The 16,388-nt window shown below is 32.9% G+C and overlaps 1 pseudogene across 1 annotated transcript in view; it reads left to right on the forward strand.

Annotated features, from left to right (window-relative positions):
• Window positions 1-15,144, forward strand: part of LOC143250403 (glutamate receptor ionotropic, kainate 2-like) — a 131,312-nt pseudogene extending 116,168 nt beyond the window's left edge. The window contains exons 14-15 of the transcript XR_013028170.1: window positions 311-579; window positions 10,995-15,144. The product of XR_013028170.1 is annotated as a glutamate receptor ionotropic, kainate 2-like (transcript). The remainder of the gene's footprint in view (window positions 1-310; window positions 580-10,994) is intronic.
• The last annotated feature ends 1,244 nt before the right edge of the window (window positions 15,145-16,388 follow it).

The raw sequence follows: 16,388 nt of genomic DNA on the forward strand, positions 1-16,388 counted from the left end.
ATGCATAAGATATAGGTTTTCTTACCACCTTGTGACATCAGTGATTGAAACCCACATTAATTGTATATTAATACATGAGATTAATATTATATTAATAATATTATTGTATATTAATATTAGGCTTAACGTTTATATCTTATTAAAGTGTTAATAATTGAAGCTATGATTTGCCAACATGAAATGAACGTTTGTAGTATAACGACTGTTGTTATAAATAGTTTATATGTCAGACATATGTCATATGTTTTTCTACAGGTTCTATATATAGAACCCCTTTATCCAATGGTATTCATCTTTAATACTTTTACAGGTTCTATATATAGAACGCCTTTATCCAGTGGTATTCTCAAGCTCCAAGAGAGTGGTATATTGCATGTTCTCAAAGAAAGGTGGTGGAAACAAAAGAAAGGAGGTGGACAGTGTGTTGAGTCTAAGAAAGGCTCCAGTTCTGTTCGAGAGTTAGGCCTAGCCAATGTTGGAGGCGTATTTGTGGTGCTTTTAGGAGGACTTGCGATCGCAACTGTTGTAGCTGTCCTTGAATTTTTTTGGAAGACAAAAAAAATGGCAAGCGAGGACAGAGTAAGAATTTTACATTTAGTAGTTTTAATGTGGCACAGCGGGATAACATCTGTGGTGGGCAGAGTACATATAGCCCTTTGTTTAGCTTTGTGCTCGATTCAAACAAACCAAACCGTTTGACGACAAAAACAACTTTAATTTGTATTTATTATATGACGTTATACGAGAAACATGTATATATATATTATTGTAAGGCGTTGTACAAAAAATTTACAAACACACTATTATAAACACACAAACATGTTTGTTTATTATTGTCAGGCATTGCACAACAATGTTTTATGTGTATTACTGTGAGGCATTTGACGACAAACATGTTTATGTTCTGTTTCATTGCACTAGATGATAAACTTGTGTATGTGTTATTCAACGTTAGACAATAGATTTGTATATAAATTACTATAAGGCCTTTCACGACATGTCTGTTACTATAAGGCGTTTCACGACATGTCTGTTATTATAAGGTGTTTCACGACAGTTTTATGTGTGTTATTATAAGACGTTTCACGACAGTTTTATGTGTGTTATTATAAGGCGTTTCACGACATGTCTGTTATTATAAGACGTTTCACGACAGTTTTATGTGTGTTATTATAAGGCGTTTCACGACAGTTTTATGTGTGTTATTATAAGGTGTTTCACGACAGTTTTATGTGTGTTATTATAAGGTGTTTCACGACAGTTTTATGTGTGTTATTATAAGGCGTTTCACGACAGTTTTATGTGTGTTATTATAAGGCGTTTCACGACAGTTTTATGTGTGTTATTATAAGGCGTTTCACGACAGTTTTATGTGTGTTATTTATAAGGCGTGGCACGAAAAACTTATAATAATAATTTATAATTTTGATAACAACGTTTTCTCAAAGTTTTTCTTTATTTGTTCTTAATCGCAAAGCTACACAATGGAATACTGCTATGAAAACTATAGACAGCTAACGTTATAGGCCTACAGACGTCAGGTTATGCAAGAGGATTTTATAAAAGATCAATTGTAATCTCAAAGGATTCTATTAATCAGACGATAGAACACGATAATCACCAACAATAGATGGAGCCACTGGGTTTATTCCTCAGGTTTTGTTAAAAGAAAAAAAAACAAATAAATAAATATGCTATTATTGTACACAAGATAAAACTGTTATGTCTCATGCTATAAAATAACTTATACCTATGGATTGTAGAAAGTGATTACTATATTTCTTTGGCCACGAACGTCTTCGGTTAATGGTAATAATGCATATGTTAATTTCACAACATAAAACTGAAATCTACATTGATAACGAAAACGAAAACCACATCCGCTAAAAACAACTTGAATCACTCACATGGTATACATAACTAGCTTGAAAACGAACCCATGTAATATCCCAACGTAGTTATTACTAGGTGAAATAAACAACCACTGTATCTCAACATATTATTACTTGCTCAGATGAAGAACCAATATATGCTACAGTAGAGATTATGTTATTACTACTACCTCAGTTAAATAGCTAGTTACACTAGTGTCAGATTGGAATTATTACTAGCCCAGTTATATACCTACAGTAGTGTCAGAATGGTATTGTTACTTGCCCAGTTATATAGCTACCCTAGTGTCAGATTGGTATTGTTACGAGCCCGGTTATATTGCTACACTAGTGTCAGAATAGTATTGTCACTAGACCAGTTATATAGCTACACTGGTGTCAGAATGGTATTGTTACTAGCCCAGTTATATTGCTACACTAATGTCAGAATGGTATTGTCACTAGACCAATTATATAGCTACACTAGTGTCAGATTGGTATTGTTACTAGCCCGGTTTTATAGCTACACTAGTGTCAGATTGGTATTGTTACTAGACCAGTTATATAACTACATTAGTGTCAGATTGGTATTGTTACTAGCCCGGTTTTATAGCTACACTAGTGTCAGAACGGCATTGTTACTAGCCCAGTTATATAACTACATTAGTGTCAGAATAGTATTGTCACTAGACCAGTTATATAGCTACACTAGTGTCAGAATGGTATTGTTACTAGCCCGGTTATATAGCTATACAAATGTCAGAATGGTATTGTCACTAGCCCAGTTATGAAGCTACAATAGTGTCAGAACGGCATTGTTATTAGCCCAGTTATATAGCTACATTATTGTCAGAATGGTATTGTTACTAGCCCGGTTATATAGCTACACTAGTGTCAGAATAGTATTGTTATTAGCCCGATTATATAGCTACAATAATGTCAGAACGGCATTGTTACTAGCCCAGTTATATAGCTACACTATTGTCAAAATGGTATTGTTACTAACCCGGTTATATAGCTACACTAGTGTCAGAATGGTATTGTTATTAGCCCAGTTATATAGCTACACTATTGTCAGAATGGTATTGTTACTAGCCCGGTTATATAGCTACACTAGTGTCAGAATAGTATTGTTACTAGCCCGGTTATATAGCTACACTAGTGTCATAATAGTATTGTTACAAGCCCGGTTATATAGCTACACTAGTGTCAGAATGGAATTGTTACTAGCCCGGTTATATAGCTACAATAGTGTCAGAATGGTATTGTTACTAGCCCGGTTATATAGCTACAATAGTGTCAGAATGGTATTGTTACTAACCCAGTTATATAGCTACAATAGTGTCAGAATGGTATTGTTACTAACCCAGTAATATAGCTACAATAGTGTCAGAATGGTATTGTTACTAACCCAGTTATATAGCTACAATAGTGTCAGAATGGTATTGTTACTAGCCCGGTTATATAGCTACAATAGTGTCAGAATGGTATTGTTACTAACCCAGTTATATAGCTACAATAGTGTCAGAATGGTATTGTTACTAGCCCGGTTATATAGCTACAATAGTGTCAGAATGGTACTGTTACTAACCCAATTATATAGCTACACTAGTGTCAGAATGGTATTACTACTAGCTTAGTTGAATATTGTGTATTTTATTAGCTCACTGCTTATTAGTATGTTTTTCCTTCTGTAATATTAGTTATAACTTCAACCTTGATGCGACCTGACTTAATAGATTAATCACCTTTGTTTGTACTGAAACATGTTAACATCTGTAAAACATTGATTGAATCAGTTTTACTTCATTGTTGTTAACAGTTGTAAATCATGGGCGTCATTAATTTTTACTTTTCTCCAAATAACATGCTTGGAACTGAGACTATTCTAAATGATTTTAGAACACCAGATGTAGCTGAATACTCTTCTAGTTTTATTTTCTTCCTACGTAAATTTATTCCACACAATAGTCATTTTCGTGAAAGGGAACCGTTTCACAACCACTTTCCTTGTAATGTTTCTATTTCCTGTTTGTTTGTGAAGGTTTTGTCTCGTTTTAGTTATTAACCTCACGTATGTTATCTGTGTTTGTTCAAGGTTAGGAAAGTTGTATTTCTTCAATGTATTTTCTGTTTCACTTTCATCAATTCTTCACCTATAAAGAATAATAAAAATAAACATACCATAAGAGGCATGCTATTGTGAGAAACATACAAGTAAGATTATTGTTTTATATCCGTCCTATAAGGAATAATAAAATAAACATACCATAAGAGGCATGCTATAGTGAGAAACATACAAGTAAGATTATTGTTTTATATCCGTCCTATAAGGAATAATAAAAATAAACATACCATAAGAGGCATGCTATAGTGAGAAACATACAAGTAAGATTATTGTTTTATATCCGTCCTATAAGGAATAATAAAAATAAACATACCATAAGAGGCATGCTATAGTGAGAAACATACAAGTAAGATTATTGTTTTATATCCGTCCTATAAGGAATAATAAAAATAAACATACCATAAGAGGCATGCTATAGTGAGAAACATACAAGTAAGATTATTGTTTTATATCCGTCCTGTAAGGAATAATAAAAATAAACATACCATAAGAGGCATGCTATAGTGAGAAACATACAAGTAAGATTATTGTTTTATATCCGTCTTATTAGGAATAACAAAAATAAAGATACCATAAGAGGCATGCTATAGTGAGAAATATACAAGTAAGATATTGTTTTATATGCGTCCTATTAGGAATAATAAAAATAAACATACTATAAGAGGCATGCTATGGTGAGAAACATACAAGTAAGATTATTGTTTTATATCCGTCCTATAAGGAATAATAAAAATAAACATACCATAAGAGGCATGCTATAGTGAGAAACATACAAGTAAGATTATTGTTTTATATCCGTCCTTTTTGGAATAATAAAAATAAACATACTATAAGAAGCATGCTATAGTGAGAAATATACAAGTAAGATATTGTTTTATATGCGTCCTATTAGGAATAAAAAAATATTTATTTGATGACGAGAAACCTAAATGAAATAAAATATATTTCAGACCGGGTGGTATGGGTATTTACATTTGTATTGTTAAGGAGAGAACAATGTTTCGACCTTTCTATGTCATCAAGAGATTAAGAAACCTGAGATGAAAAATACTTATTACAGAGATCTGAACACCTTTTGTCAGTGGTGTTATATACAGTCTATTGTTTGTGGATTTACACAAATTTACCGAAACCTATAAAACTAAAAAATGATTGAATAGTGTAATTCGACATCACACAAAACCAACAAAGAAAACTACACTCTAAAAATAAAGAGTGACCACTGACTTTTGAACTTTTCAAAACTGTTCAGGTTATTGGATTTCTATTGTTTTATACGTTTGGAAACATTGTCAACTTTTTTTCCTTCAGCATTCTCTATGACAGATCTTGTCCAGAAAATTAGTGAAATACGTAAGAACTTCAACCTTTAAAAATTCACAATAATTTATTGCATAAAGTTCAAAGTAAAATATAGAATTAAAACTCTACACGTTTCGGTTGAAAAAATTGTACCATCTTGAGAATACTAAAAGTAACGCAGGTAATTTTAGTTTTCGTACCAGAAAGTTAAACCAAATGCAGCGTCATAGCATTATGTGTTGTTTTCATACCAGAATGCTATACCGAATATAGCGTCATAGCATTATGTGTAGTTTTCATACCAGAAGGATATACCAAATATAGCGTCATAGCATTAAATGTTGTTTTCATACCAGAAGGCTATACCAAATATAGCGTCATAGCATTATGTGTAGTTTTCATACCAGAAGGCTATACCAAATATAGCGTCGTAGCATTAAATTTTGTTTTCATACCAGAATGCTATACCAAATATAGCGTCATAGCATTATGTGTAGTTTTCATACCAGAAGGCTATACCAAATATAGCGTCATAGCATTATGTGTTGTTTTCATACCACAAGGCTATACCAAATATAGCGTCATAGCATTATGTGTAGTTTTCATACCAGAATGCTATACCAAATATAGCGTCATAGCATTAAATGTAGTTTTCATACCAGAAGGCTATACCAAATATAGCGTCATAGCATTATGTGTAGTTTTCATACCAGAAGGCTGTACCAAATATAGCGTCATAGCATTATGTGTAGTTTTCATACCAGAAGGCTATACCAAATATAGCGTCATAGCATTATGTGTAGTTTTCATACCAGAAGGCTATACCAAATATAGCGTCATAGCATTATGTGTAGTTTTCATACCAGAAGGCTATACCAAATATAGCGTCATAGCATTAAATGTAGTTTTCATACCAGAAGGCTATACCAAATATAGCGTCATAGCATTATGTGTAGTTTTCATACCAGAAGGCTATACCAAATATAGCGTCATAGCATTATGTGTAGTTTTCATACCAAAGGCTATACCAAATATACCGTCATAGCATTGTGTGTAGTTTTCATACCAGAAGGCTATACCAAATATAGCGTCATAGCATTATGTGTAGTTTTTATACCAGAAGGCTATACCGAATGTAGCGTCATAGCATTATGTGTAGTTTTCATACCAGAAGGCTGTACCAATTATAGCGTCATAGCATTATGTGTAGTTTTCATACCAGAAGGCTATACCAAATATAGCGTCATAGCATTATGTGTAGTTTTCATACCAGAAGGCTATACCAAATATAGCGTCATAGCATTATGTGTAGTTTTCATACCAGAAGGCTATACCAAATATAGCGTCATAGCATTATGTGTAGTTTTCATACCAGAAGGATATACCAAATATAGCGTCATAGCATTATGTGTAGTTTTCATACCAAAAGGCTATACCAAATATACCGTCATAGCATTGTGTGTAGTTTTCATACCAGAAGGCTATACCAAATATAGCGTCATAGCATTATGTGTAGTTTTCATACCAGAAGGCTATACCAAATATAGCGTCATAGCATTATGTGTAGTTTTTATACCAGAAGGCTATACCGAATGTAGCGTCATAGCATTAAATGTAGTTTTCATACCAGAAGGCTATACCAAATATAGCGTCATAGCATTATGTGTAGTTTTTATACCAGAAGGCTATACCGAATGTAGCGTCATAGCATTATGTGTAGTTTTCATACCAGAAGGCTATACCAAATATAGCGTCATAGCATTATGTGTAGTTTTCATACCAGAAGGCTATACCAAATATAGCGTCATAGCATTATGTGTAGTTTTCATACCAGAAGGCTATACCAAATATAGCGTCATAGCATTATGTGTAGTTTTCATACCAGAAGGCTATACCAAATATAGCGTCATAGCATTATGTGTAGTTTTCATACCAGAAGGCTATACCAAATATAGCGTCATAGCATTATGTGTAGTTTTCATACCAGAAGGATATACCAAATATAGCGTCATAGCATTATGTGTAGTTTTCATACCAGAAGGCTATACCAAATATAGCGTCATAGCATTATGTGTAGTTTTCATACCAAAAGGCTATACCAAATATACCGTCATAGCATTGTGTGTAGTTTTCATACCAGAAGGCTATACCAAATATAGCGTCATAGCATTAAATGTAGTTTTCATACCAGATGGCTATACCAAATATAGCGTCATAGCATTAAATGTAGTTTTCATACCAGAAGGCTATACCAAATATAGCGTCATAGCATTATGTGTAGTTTTCATACCAGAAGGCTATACCAAATATAGCGTCATAGCATTAAATGTAGTTTTCATACCAGAAGGCTATACCAAATATAGCGTCATAGCATTATGTGTAGTTTTCATACCAGAAGGCTATACCAAATATAGCGTCATAGCATTAAATGTAGTTTTCATACCAGAAGGCTATACCAAATATAGCGTCATAGCATTATATGAAACGTGTATTTTGATGTTTCGTATACTGTGTGAGGTAATCCATTACACAATACTAGTATTATCCAATCGGAATAATGCAACTATAATTCTGTTTTTTGTGTCTGTACGAAACTGAAAATTTTCTGCGATTTTCCTGGTGTTTCAGAGATGGTGGAAATTGTTCCAACGAAACCTGTATAGTTTTAATTCTATATGTTACTTTCAACTTTATATAATAGATTATTGCACTGTTTAAACACAGAATTTCTTACCTATTTTTAAATTTTTTTCTTATTCAACTAATTTTTCATATTTATTTTTTATTGGCTATATGTGATGTGATACTCACAGGTATCGAAACCCACTTTTTCTCGATATAAGCTTCCAGAGTCCCCGCTGAGCAATTAAAGGAGGGAAATATGGCATATAAAAGAACACTAAACTTTTTTTCAATTTAGTTTTATCACGCGGTGAGTAAATAGCCTCATATTTGTTTTGTTCTGATTGAGCAGTTTTTGTATATATAATGAATTACTTTCCACTGCTTGTATTCGGTTGAGGAATAATTCGTGAGCGTTTTTCAAGTTAACAAAATATATTCATAAATGAAACGCTTTCGCAAAATATTTCATGTCATTTGGTAGATAATTTTTTGCTCTAATAGATGGTGTGTTTGATTTTTATATGTCTTTAATTTTTGCTTTCATTTTCAGCTCATTAAATGGAATGTCAAGTGGACAAAATCGAGCATTTTCGACACCATCTGCTTTTCGTATTTAATTTCTTGCAATTTCGTTTAAAACAATGCATACTATATACCTAGATATTACATGAAATAAAGTATCATAATAAATGTTTTGGGTGTAATGTGTTCATGCATTGAAGTATTGTATAGTCTTGCATGTAATGCTTGAATGAAACTATTTAAAAACACTCACGAATTATTCCTCAACCTAATATATATTACGAAACAACGAAATTCGTGTCTTAAATTAAAATACAGTGCCAAGTTTGGCATAGCCTGGGAATTAGGGAGCTCGAATAGCAAACTGAGTGTCGTGAATTCGAATCCCCTTCACCGGACATTCTCGTCCTTTCAGACGTGAAGACATATTTTAACGGTCAATCCCAATATTCTCTAGTAATAGAGTAACCCTAAAGTTGGCAGTAAGTAGCATTGAATGACTGCCTTTCTATTAGTCTATTACCACTAAAGTAGACACCTAACATATAGCAACCTCGAGCAGCTATGTACGAAATTCGAAACAAAACAAAGATATGGTGCTCTGGTAAAACTTTGAAATTCTCTTTTTTTCTTTTTATATAACACTGTAGTGATCTAATGAAACGTTGGAAACCACATTTTATATAACACTGTAGTAATCTAGTGAAACGTTGAAAACCACATCTTATATAGCACTTTATTAATCTAATGAAACGTTGAAAACCACATTTTATATAACACTGTATTAATCTAATGAAACGTTGAAAACCACATTTTATATAACACTGTATTAATCTAATGAAACGTTGAAAACCACATTTTATATAACACTGTAGTAATCTAGTGAAACGTTGAAACCACATTCTATATAGTATGTATTAATCTAATAAAAGGTTGAAAACCACATTTTATATAGCACTGTATTAATCTAGTGAAAGGTTGAAAACCACATTTTATATAACACTGTATAATCTAATAAAAGGTTGAAAACCACATTTTATATAGCACTGTAGTAATCTAGTGAAACGTTGAAACCACATTTTATATAGTACTGTAGCAATCTAGTGAAACGTTGAAAACCACATTTTATATAGCACTGTATTAATCTAATGAAACGTTGAAAACCACATTTTATATAACACTGTAGTAATCTAGTGAAACGTTGAAACCACATTTTATATAGTACTGTATTAATCTAATGAGACGTTGAAAACCACATTTTATATAACACTGTAGTAATCTAGTGAAACGTTGAAACCACATTCTATATAGTATGTATTAATCTAATAAAAGGTTGAAAACCACATTTTATATAGCACTGTATTAATCTAGTGAAAGGTTGAAAACCACATTTTATATAACACTGTATTAATCTAATGAAAGGTTGAAAACCACATTTTATATAACACTGTAGTAATCTAGTGAAACGTTGAAACCACATTTTATATAGTACTGTATCTAATGAAACGTTGAAAACCACATTTTATATAACACTGTAGCAATCTAGTGAAACGTTGAAAACCACATTTTATATAACACTGTAGCAATCTAGTGAAACGTTGAAAACCACATCTTATATAGCACTTTATTAATCTAATGAAACGTTGAAAACCACATTTTATATAACACTGTATTAATCTAATGAACGGTTGAAAACCACATTTTATGTAGTACTGTATTAATCTAATGAAAGGTTGAAAGCCACATTTTATATAACACTGTATTAATCTAATGAACGGTTGAAAACCACATTTTATATAACACTGTATTAATCTAATGAACGGTTGAAAACCACATTTTATATAACACTGTATTAATCTAGTGAAAGTTTGAAAACCACATTTTATATAACACTGTATTAATCTAATGAAAGGTTGAAAACCACATTTTATATAATACTGTATTAATCTAATGAACGGTTGAAAACCACATTTTATATAACACTGTATTAATCTAGTGAAAGTTTGAAAACCACATTTTATATAACACTGTATTAATCTAGTGAAAAGTTGAAAACCACATTTTATATAACACTGTATTAATCTAATGAAAGGTTGAAAACCACATTTTATATAACACTGTATTAAGCTAGTGAAAAGTTGAAAACCACATTTTATATAACACTGTATTAATCTAATGAAAGGTTAAAAACCACATTTTATATAACACTGTATTAATCTAATGAAAGGTTGAAAACCACATTTTATATAACACTGTATTAATCTAGTGAAAAGTTGAAAACCACATTTTATATAACACTGTATTAATCTAGTGAAAAGTTGAAAACCACATTTTATATAACACTGTATTAATCTAATGAAAGGTTAAAAACCACATTTTATATAACACTGTATTAATCTAATGAAAGGTTGAAAACCACATTTTATATAACACTGTATTAATCTAGTGAAAAGTTGAAAACCACATTTTATATAACACTGTATTAATCTAGTGAAAAGTTGAAAACCACATTTTATATAACACTGTAGTTATTTCTTCCATTACAGGAACCTATTTGCAAGGAGATGTTAAAGGAAATGAAGTTTGCCTTATCTTGTCGGAGTTCCACGAAAACAGTCGCTCGAAAACCTGAGCTCACAAATAATGGTGATTTCCCACACATATCCTCAGTACCGAACTTCAGTACTGTATATTCTTAAACTGAGTCCCCATAAAGTGTCCCGCTAGTTTTGTCCCTATTTCGCGAATGCTCAAAGTATCATTGACAAGGGCAGTAACTGTGAGGGGGATTTTTACTGTCATGGAATTCATGTTTTAAGACACGTTTTGAGAATGAACACTATATTTCACAATAAAATAAGATTGTCACTTATGTAGACACATGTACACACAAATGTGTGTGTGTGTGTGTTTATAAAGTGTTCGGGGTGTTCACACGTTGGTAAATATCTTAACAGCATTATTGGTAAGGTGTGCTCAGGCTAGTAGGTATCCTGATAGGGTTAATGTCGAGTGCATTTAGTTGTGCTTGAATGGGCAAATATCCTAATATGGTTAATGTTAGTGTATTTGGGTGTGCTCTAGTTGACAGATATTCTGATATGGTTAATGTTAGTGTATTTGGGTGTGCTCTAGTTGACAGATATCCTGATATGGTTAATGTTTAGTGTATTTGGGTGTGGTCGAGTTGACAGATATTCTGATATGGTTAACGTAGAGTGTATTTGGGTGTGCTCTAGTTGACAGATATTCTGATATGGTTAACGCAGAGTGTATTTGGGTGTGTTCTAGTTGACAGATATCCTGATATGGCTAATGTTTAGTGTATTTGGGTGTGCTCTAGTAGACAGATATCCTGATATGGCTAATGTTTAGTGTATTTGGGTGTGGTCGAGTTGACAGATATTTTGATATGGTTAACGTAGAGTGTATTTGGGTGTGCTCTAGTTGACAGATATTCTGATATGGTTAATGTTTAGTGTATTTGGGTGTGCTCTAGTTGACAGATATCCTGATATGGTTAACGTAGAGTGTATTTGGGTGTGCTCTAGTTGACAGATATCCTGATATGGCTAATGTTTAGTGTATTTGGGTGTGCTCTAGTTGACAGATATCCTTGTATGGTTAATGTTGAGGTTTGTTTTTGTGTGAGTAAGTTGAACTCAGAGGTCAAGGAGTGTAAAACAATAAAACCACCAACAAATGTTAACACTAATATTTTAAAATTTATAATAAGATAGAAACCTAAGTGTATCATCAATAACAAACGTTACGTGACGTCATCAATGATTCAGAATTTTGAAAATATTTTTTTTCGGTTCTTGCATGGAAAACAGCGTTCATATTTCTTATTTGTTTGTTATCTTGCTGTCTCGGTTTGGTTTTGAAATCTACTTTAAACTGTTTATGTGTTGTGACAATGACTCTATGTTTGGGGTGAGAATGCCTTGAAACTTGTCTGTACACCACTAAACTAAAATATTGTGAGAGTTACAATATATTTCGGATGAGAACGCCTTGATATCTGACTGTGTACAATTGAACTGAAAGAGTGCTGTGAAAAGTGCAATATACTGGTAAAAGAGAACCTCCAAAGTCTTCAATAATTAAATGTGTTAATGTGATACAATAAACACTTTTCTTCAAACTCCAGGTAATTATAAAAGAACTTATTTATTTTAACAAACTTTTCACCTTTGTGGCTTCTTTAGGGTAAGTACATACAATACAATTGTGGCTTCTTTAGGGTTAGTACATACAATACAATTGTGGCTTCTTTAGGGTTAGTACATATAATAAAATTGTGGCTTCTTTAGGGTTAGTACATACAATACAATTGTTAGTGCTGTAGTTGTCCGTTTGGTTCACGAATGATGATTTCTTGACACCATCTTCTAACATCTACACACCATCATGTTACCTCATTGATACCACCTTACTTGATAACACCTTCACTTCTTGCTACATACAACTTTGACACCACCTTTTTGCAACATTGAACCATCTAGTTATAACTGCGATATTCCCTATCTATATCCCTCACACCTTATTATCGTTTGTTATAGAGACAGATTATTCACAATTTATCATCTTTGCTGAGCATAAAATGGCATCATTACGACATTTATAGAATAAATTTTATTTTTCAATACAATTCACGTGTTTAAGGCTCATCCTTACGACACTTATAGAATTTTTTTTTTCTTTTCAATACAATTCACGTGTTTAAGGCTCATTCTAACGACACCTATAGAATAAATTTTACTTTTCAATACAATTCACGTGTTTAAGGCTCATCCTAACGACACCTAATTTCATCATAAATTTTATCATTTTTAAGATTAGATAATACTTCTTGAAATATTCCCCAAACTCAACTTTCGTTTTAAGTTGTGAAAGATCTGAGTTACGTTTGAATAAAGGTTTCTATAATTATCTATCAAAACACAGCGATCTTCTTAGCCAACTCTGACATCTGTGATATGGTCCAATATGTTTGTTTGTTTGCCCAGTATATGTTAAGGTAGCAGGACTTTCATTTCTGTTCTTTGAGCTTCGATTATGATGTACTTAGTTATCCAAAAGTAAACCACTTTTATCTCTCAAAAGTTTAAAAGAACATTGTGTCTAACTTGAAGAAAACAAGCAGCTTCCAACTGAAACAGTAGTTTAAGAGTAATACATACTGTAATGTAAGGTTGAATTGTACGTTCGTTTAAAAATACAATAAAACTGAAGAAGACTGAAAATTCGTTCTTCAGGATTGTTCATCCGTCCTTTACTTCATGACTATGTGGTATTGAACACTGTTGTTTAAGTTATTGCTCTAAATCGAAATCGATTCATCAAATTCAGACCTGTACCCCTTTATGTAAGAGGAAGAGTACGTTTAATAATCTATAAACAGAGGTGTAAGATTGCTAAGTAACACATTGAGTCTAGAAAATAATGATTCATTGCTGATAAAAAACACGTTTCACGATGGAAACACCAATATAGTTTTAACAGTTGGTACAGGTGCGCATAATCACATGAGAAAGATCATCATAGATGGCGCTGTATGTTGAGCCTGAGACATTATCATGTGGGGTATATGTAATCGTGTTTGGTACTGTCACTTTGATATAAATGCTTATTCAGTGATTCATCCATTGGAAGCGTAAGTATCTAAAGTTAACGCTTGTGATGTAAATTATATTCAATATCACGTGACGCGTCTCAGTGAAGGCATAACATGATTAGTTGCTGTTTGCTACGTCATGAACATAATTAGGATGTGGACTGAGAGCTTATTGAACCTTTGGGGTGACTTTAACTATTCTTGAGATACAGTAAAAGTGGCCTGGGTTTCGAGGTCAACCTGCAGCGCCATCCATGGTCATTTTTCTAACAATTTATCCTGCATATATTTTATTCATCTGTTTATAAACTGGAAAATCCATAAGATTTGTGTTTCTTTCACCACTCAAACTTAACTCGTGCTAGCTCTCTATCTTAAAGGCCCAGCATGGCCAGGTTGTTAAGGTACTCGACTCGTGATCCGAGGGTCGCGGGTTCGAATCACTGTCACACCAAACATGCTCGCCTTTTCAGCTGTTGGGGCATTATAATGTGAGAATCAATCCCACTATTCGTTGGTAAAAGAGTAGCCCAACAAACCCTCTATCTTAATTTTTATAAACTGGTTGCTGTGTCTTTGTTTTTCTTCTTCTTGAAATCAATCAAGAGTTGACAGACACTGTAAATGTATGAACAATTTCCAGTCATTATTCCACAGTGTGGAAGTAACAAGAACTTGTGAATGGGTGCAGACTTTTCACATTCGAACAGTCATATCAAAGTTTTACTTTTGAATCGTTCATCTTTCTTTCTTACTTTGTTTTCCCAATTTTAATGAAACTCAGTTTACATTTATGCGATCCTCGGCCAGCACGTTCGTTTCTCCATGTGCTTAAATTATCTTCTTTAAGTCTGAGGCTGTTACGTAATAATATTTTCAACACAAAATCAGATACTATATACAGACATATTTCAACAATATTTCCATACATTCTTGGTAATATAAATTTAGTAGGTGTTAACCTGGTACATTTTTTTATGTAATAATAACTACTGTCGAGTGTGCACTGTGTTTCAACAACAAATCTTGTGTTGTGTGTTGTAGTTGTACAGAAATAAATTCATAATTTTCCCTAATTCTCCGAGATTTCTTATTGTACAGCACCACAATGATCCACTTTACACGACAATTATTGTAACCGTCTCTTATAGACGTGACTTTACTTTCTTATCAGTACCGTTCAACATCCATTTAATTCTATATTATCAAGTATATATATACAAACGTAAGATAATTAAGTATATATTTATTAACGTAAGATATATCTATTTTATAAACATCGCTACAGAATTTACAATGTTACGTACACTTGTGAACGAAAACATTAACCGTCCTGCGACTGTGTTCACTGTTGAAACACCATATTCGCTGTCGTACGACCATATTTATTGTTGAAAGACTATATTAGTTCTTGTATAACCATACGTACTGTTGAACAACCATCATATTTGAACTTTCGTATTTCAACAGAAACGAAGACATAAATAGAACTAATCAATATCTCACAATACGGCCGAAAATCGTGCGATACCATCTTCCTACATGACAATAAATAAAATACAAGATCTGTAGATGGACACAATAATAAACCTAGATATAACAGCAATATAACACCCACAGGTGGACACTTAAATAACCCCAGAAAAACGACACTACAAGATCTCTAGGTGGACACTTTAATAACCCTAAAAATAACGACACTATAAGACCCACAGGGGGACACATTAATAACACTGGAAATAACGAAACTATGAAACCCACAGGAGGACACTTTAATAACCCCAGAAATAACGAAACTGTAAGACCCACAGGAGGAAACTTTAATAACCCCAGAAATAACTACACTATAAGACCAACAAGTGGACACTTTAATAACCCTAGAAATAACGACACCATAAGACCCATGAGTGTACACTTTAATAACCCTAGAAATAACGACACTATGAAACCCACAGGTGGACACTTTACAACCCTAGAAATAACGACACTATAAGACCCACAGGGGGACACATTAATAACACTGGAAATAACGAAACTATGAAACCCACAGGAAAACACTTTAATAACCCCAGAAATAACGAAACTGTAAGACCCACAGGAGGACACTTTAACAACTCCAGAAATAACTACAGTATAAGACCAACAAGTGGACACTTTAATAACCCTAGATATAATGAAACTATAAGACCAACAGGTGAACACTTTAATAACCCTAGAAATAACGACACTATGAGACCCACAGGTGCACACTTTAATAACCCTAGAAGTAATGAAGCTATAAGGCCCATAGGTGGACACTTTAATAACTTTAGAAATAACA

This window comes from Tachypleus tridentatus, chromosome 5 (assembly GCF_004210375.1).
Source record: "Tachypleus tridentatus isolate NWPU-2018 chromosome 5, ASM421037v1, whole genome shotgun sequence".
NCBI lineage: Eukaryota > Metazoa > Arthropoda > Merostomata > Xiphosura > Limulidae > Tachypleus > Tachypleus tridentatus.